Source organism: Carlito syrichta, unplaced genomic scaffold (assembly GCF_000164805.1).
Source record: "Carlito syrichta isolate Samal-C Ts95f unplaced genomic scaffold, Tarsius_syrichta-2.0.1 Scaffold302449, whole genome shotgun sequence".
NCBI lineage: Eukaryota > Metazoa > Chordata > Mammalia > Primates > Tarsiidae > Carlito > Carlito syrichta.
Window position 1 is genome coordinate 546,068 of NW_007246545.1, and position 5,754 is coordinate 551,821.

At 46.0% G+C, this 5,754-nt stretch overlaps 1 pseudogene; it reads left to right on the forward strand.

Moving 5' to 3' along the window:
- The first annotated feature begins 1,993 nt into the window (after nt 1-1,993).
- Nucleotides 1,994-2,356, forward strand: LOC103259036 (annotated as a pseudogene).
- The last annotated feature ends 3,398 nt before the right edge of the window (nt 2,357-5,754 follow it).

The window sequence follows — 5,754 nt, forward strand, 5'->3', positions numbered from 1 at the left end:
CTTCCAAGTAGCCGGAATTACAGGCATGTGCTACCACACCTGGCTGATTTTTTTAATTTATTGTAGAGATGAGGTCTCGCTGCCCAGGCGGGTCTCGAACCCGCGGGCTCAGGCAATCCACTCACCTCAGCCTCCCAAAGGCACGGGATTACAGGCTGAGCCACCAAGCCCAGCTCTTTTCTATGTTTTTAACAGTTTGGGATAGTTCCATATTTTGGTCCTCAAGCTCTGAGACTCTTTTTTCTACTTAGCTAATCAGTTTGTTATTTATTTCAGTCTCTGTATTCTTTATTGCTGTTATCTCAGTTATCAACTCCTTCATTCTTTCCTCTTGTCTCTCCTTGATTCTATTTATTCTATTAATTTCTTGATATCTGGGTTTGTGGTTTGAGACCAGTCATACTGGGGGCTCTTCATTGTTTGTATTTCAAAGTCTGTATTCTCAGTGACTGACTTCCCAGGGGTCTATGTGAGAGCCATATTCTTTCTTTGCTTTTTCTTCATTTATGTAGATCCCCCTCCCCTTTTAAGCATTTGATGAACTACATCTATTTATGATAAACCAGGAATGAAAGAGTACATCCTCAAAATGGGAAGGGCCTCTACAGCCACACAGCTGTGGGAAATGACAAAAGAGCTGTTTTTTATATTCTATTGGCCAAATGTGTCTTAGAGTTCCAGAGGTCAGAAGTCCAAAATAGGTCTGGCCAGGCCAAAATCAAGGTGTTAGAAGGATTGAGTTCCAACTGGAGACTTAGGGAAGTACATATTCCTTTCTTTTTCCATTTTCCAGGGGTTGCATGCACACCTTGCTTCATGGGCACTCTTACTTCTGCTTTCAAAATTATCTCCTTCTCTGACCTTCCTGTCTCCCTCCTCTAAACCCATCTCAGTAATCGAGGAAAACCTCCTTATCTCAAGATCCTGAATTTAATTGTATCTGCAGAAACTTTTTTGCTGTGTAAGGTAACATACAGAGGATGCCAAAAAGTGTATACACATTTCAAGAAAGGAAAAAAACTGTACTAAAATCTTAGTACAAGCCAGGCTCAGTGGCTCAGCCTGTAATCCCGCGCCTTTGGGAGGCTGAGGTGAGTGGATTGCCTGAGCCCACGGGTTCGAGACCCGCCTGGGCAACTTGGCAAGACCTCATCTCTACAATAAATCAAAAATTAGCTGGGTGTGGTAGCGCGCGCCTGTAGTTCCAGCTACGTGGAAGGCTGAGGCGGAAGGATCGCCGGAGCCCGGCAGGTCAAGGCTGCGATGGTCGGGAGCAGCACTGCACTCCAGTCTGGGCAACAGAGTGAGACTCCAACTCAAAAACAAACAAACAAACAAATAAATAAATAAAATAAAGCCGGGCTCGGTGGCTCAGCCTGTAATCCCGCGCCTTTGGGAGGCTGAGGTGAGTGGACTGCCTGAGCCCACGGGTTTGAGACCCGCCTGGTCAGCGAGACCTCATCTCTACAATAAATCAAAAAATCAGCCGGGCGTGGTAGCTCATGCCTGTAATTCCGGTTACTCAGAAGGCTGAGGCGGAAGGATCGCCGGAGCCTAGCAGGCGAGGCTGCGGTGGCCGGGAGCGGCCACTGCACTCCAGTCTGGGCGACCGAGTGAGACTCCAACTCAAAAAAAAAATAAATAAAATAAATAAATAAATAAAATAAAATAACATCTTAATACCAGGTAATTGCTTTGTTAAACTCTGGTGTGTCCACATGGGTCTTTGAGCTATGGCCACCATGTTTCCTAAACTTTGGAGCCCTCCCCTACCTTAGGAAGGTGACTCTCCTCTCTCTCTCTAATTTACTGTCTAAATAAACTATACTTTCCAATCTAAAAAAAAACCTTTGGGTGTCAGACCCCAGTGGTGTGCACAGCAGGGTGGTGGCAGCATGCTCCTGAGAAGAGGGGATGCTGGCTTGGTCAGGCCTCAGCATGGCCTACATGCTTTGGTTGTCTACTGGCTCCCACCTCCCACCCTGTGCTGGTCATGGCAGAGTCTTCATCCACCCGACAGCTGGTGCCTGTCATAGAGTCCGAGCTGTACTTCCTCATTGTCTGGCACCTATCAGCAGGCCCTTGTCAGAAAGCAGCCCAGGTGCTGGTGCAGGAGCTGGAGCAGTACCAGTTGTTGCCGAAGAGGTTGGACTGGGAAGGCAACAAGCACAACAGAAGCTATAAGAAATTGGTTTTGTCCAATAAGCATGTGACTCCTGATCATCTGTTGCAAATCTGCCAGCACATTGGTTCTATGTTGGATAAAGAAATTCTACCCAGTATTTCAAGAGTAACTTCTTTACTTGGTGCAGGAAGGCAGTCTTTGCTACGTACAACAAATGGTACCTTAATTTGAAGAAGTGTTCTGCTTTGTATTAATAGCTTAATAATTATAATTGCGAAGTAATGTAAGCACTGCGGAAGAAAGGTTATAATGTAACTATAAATCATGCTGTGAACTATAAGTTCTATGTTCATTTAGCATAGAACATTGAATTTTATTACATAAGTGTTAATGGGTCCTTCTGCTTTTAAAACATTGGCAAAGATATAGATGTTAAACTGAAAAACTTGAATTTATTCTGAGATGTGTTTGAGGTTTTATTAATGTGGGTTCTTAATTTTCCATTTTGTAGCTCACTAATAATTTCATTGAATGTAACTGTATGTGTCTAATAAATTCTTTAAATGCTTAAAAAAAAATGTAACACTCAATAAGATGAATATAGGTCATGTTTGATTTCTGCAATTACCTGAGGTGCTCAAAGTGGTTACCATCAGTGTCCAGACACTTTGGATTAGGGCAAACATCTCTTAAAATGTGTATACATTTTCTCAGTACCCCCAGTATTCACAGATTCCAGGGATGAGGTTGTGAACATTACTGTGGTTTGAGTCCTCTAAATTTCATGTGTTGGAAACTTAATCCCCAAATTCAAGTGTTGATGACTGTTGGAGGTGGGGCCTTTGGGAGGTAATTGGATTAGATAAGGTCATCAGGGTGGGGCCACCATGATAGGACTGCTGGCTTTTAAGAAGAGGAAGAGAAAGCCCAGCTCAGTGGCTCAGCCTGTAATCCCACTCCTTGGGAGGCTGAGGTGAGTGGATTGCCTAAGCCCGTGGGTTTGAGACCCACCTGGCCAACTTGGCAAGACCTCATCTCTACAATAAATCAAAAAATCAGCTGGCCGTGGTAGCGCATGCCTGTAATTCTGGCTATTTGGAAGGCTGAAGTGGAAGGATTGCCGGAGCCCAGCAGGCGAGGGTGCGGTGGCAGGGAGCAGCCACTGTATTCCAGTCTGGGCGACAGAGTGAGATTCCAACACAAAAGAAAAAAAAAAAAAAAAAAAAGAAGGGGAAGAGAGACCTTTTGCCCTCTCCCATGATGCCCTCCACCATGTTTTTTTCTTTTTTCTTTTTTTTCACCTGAGCCCAGCAGGTCGAGGCTGTGGTGATTGCCATGTTTTGATGCAATGAGCAGGACCCCAACAGAGACAGACCCTTGACCTTGGACTTCCCAGCCTCCAGAACTGTTTTTTTTTTTTGAGTTGGAGTCTCACTCTGTTGCCCAGACTGGAGTGCAGCGGCCGCTCCCGGTCACCACAGCCTCAACCTGCTGGGCTCCGCGATCCTTTCGCCTCAGCCTTCCAAGTAGCCAGAACTACAGGTGTGCGCTACCACGCCTGGCTGATTTTTTTATTTATTGTAGAGATGAGGTCTTGCTGCCCAGGCGGGTCTCGAACCCGTGGGCTCAGTCAATCCACTCACCTCAGCCTCCCAAAGGTGCGGGATTACAGGCTGAGCCACCGAGCCTGGCTGAAACTTCTGTTTTTTATAAATGACCTGGCCTATGGTATTCTTTTATATCAGCAGGAAATGGACTAAGACAGGCCTCTGGAGGGGGGGGCATCTTTCACACCCACACTCCTAGACTCACACCCACCACCTTCCTTTCCAGGATCTCTGTACTCAGCCTCACCTGTTCAGCATGTTCTGTGTGTACCATGCTTCTTCACACCTTCCCAAATGCAAGCCCTTGGTTGGAAGGCATTTGGCCTCCTGGTTGTCTGCCTGTGGACCCCTGAGAGTGTAGTTAGGAGGACTAACTCTGCTGGGTACAGTGGCTTATGCTTGTAGTCCCTGCAGTTTGGAAGACTGAGGTAGAAGGATCCCATGAGTCTGAGGCTGTGGTGAGACACAATCGTGCTACTGCACTCCAGCCTGGGGAACAGACTGAGACTCCAATCCAAACAAACAAACAAACAAAAAAAGAAGCCTAACTTTGAGGTCTGACTGCTTGGGCTCAAATATGAGTCTGCCACTTACTTGCTGTCCGGATTTGGTTCTAAATAATGGATTATAAAAAGTACAGGGAATAGAACAACCCAGTAAACTGCACCCCAAGAAAGCAATCACCCAAACCCAGACTGTGAAATGCTCCAGACACAAATGGCCTGGCTGGATAAGCTGATGTTCAGAAGGTGACAGGGTGTGCAGGAAGATAACCAATAGCCCAAGCTGGAAGCAGATTCAAACAAACCAACTGTAAAAGGCAATGGTGGGACTAATGGGGAAATCTGAGTCTAAACCAGTTATCAAAGAATACTGACAGCTCTAAGCATAATAATGACCTGGTGGGTAAATATTCTTAAAGTCCCCCAAAGTGCACACTCTAAGTACAGCGGTACACCCAAGGCATTTAGGAGTGAAATGACATGCTTGGGATCTCTTGAAAGGCACTGCAGAAGACAGGCTCGAGGGGAGCTGGCTGGGACTGGGGCAAGCGGAGTACTCCTTACCCCAAACCACAAATCTGGACCGTGGAGCTACAGACTTCCGGAATCTGGGATGTCTGTATGTCACTCACTGGTCAGCCTCCCCAGTGGGAAAGCCTGAAAGTCTGAATTGCTCAATGAGCATCTCCTTTGAGTGTCATGTCACACTCCAAGTTGTGGATTTTCGGGTCCCATACTCAGGAACTGATTGTCCTGCTCCACCTGGAGTCCTGACTTGGAGGATACAGACTCGCTGTCACTCCTGGAGTGCTGCACACTTCTGCAGACACACGTCCCCGGAAGCTTTCTTCCCCAGGCTTGGCCAGAATCCTCTTGTCGGTTTTCCTGCAGTTTCCTCACATCTCTCACCCATCCTAATCCCCCAGGCTTCTACTGCTCTGCCTAAAAGGCTCCCCCCGCTTTATTAACCTCTTCTTTAATTCTGTTGTTCAGGAAGGGGCGGGGGGCTAGCTTTTACTTCTGTTTGTTCAAACTCCTAGTCTTCCTTATGTGAATCCTGTGGATTTGTTCAATTCTGAAGCTGGACTGTGGGTGGGGGGCTGTACTTTTTGTAGTTTTAAGATTTAACTGAGGGGGGAGCTGTGATTCAGAAACTATCTGCAGATCCCAGAATGTGCTGACAGGTGTGTAGGCCCCCTGGAACCCACTGCCCACTGCCTTACAATCTGTCCATGCAGTGGCAGTATAGGTTTGCCCCCTGAAAACAAAATGAGGTAAGAAAAAGGAAAAGAATGGAAAAACGAAGGAGGGAGATGAAAGGAAGGTGGAGAGAGAAGAAGAGAGAAAACAGAAAGACGTACCAACTAACAAATGAAAAGAGAGAAAGACAGAAAAGATAAAAACAAAAACAAAAACATACAATCATACAAACACACAAACTGACAACCCCCCCCATTGATGTACTCTCCTTCAAAAATTCCCATACACAAACAGGAAGTCTAAAAAAAAAAAAACAGCA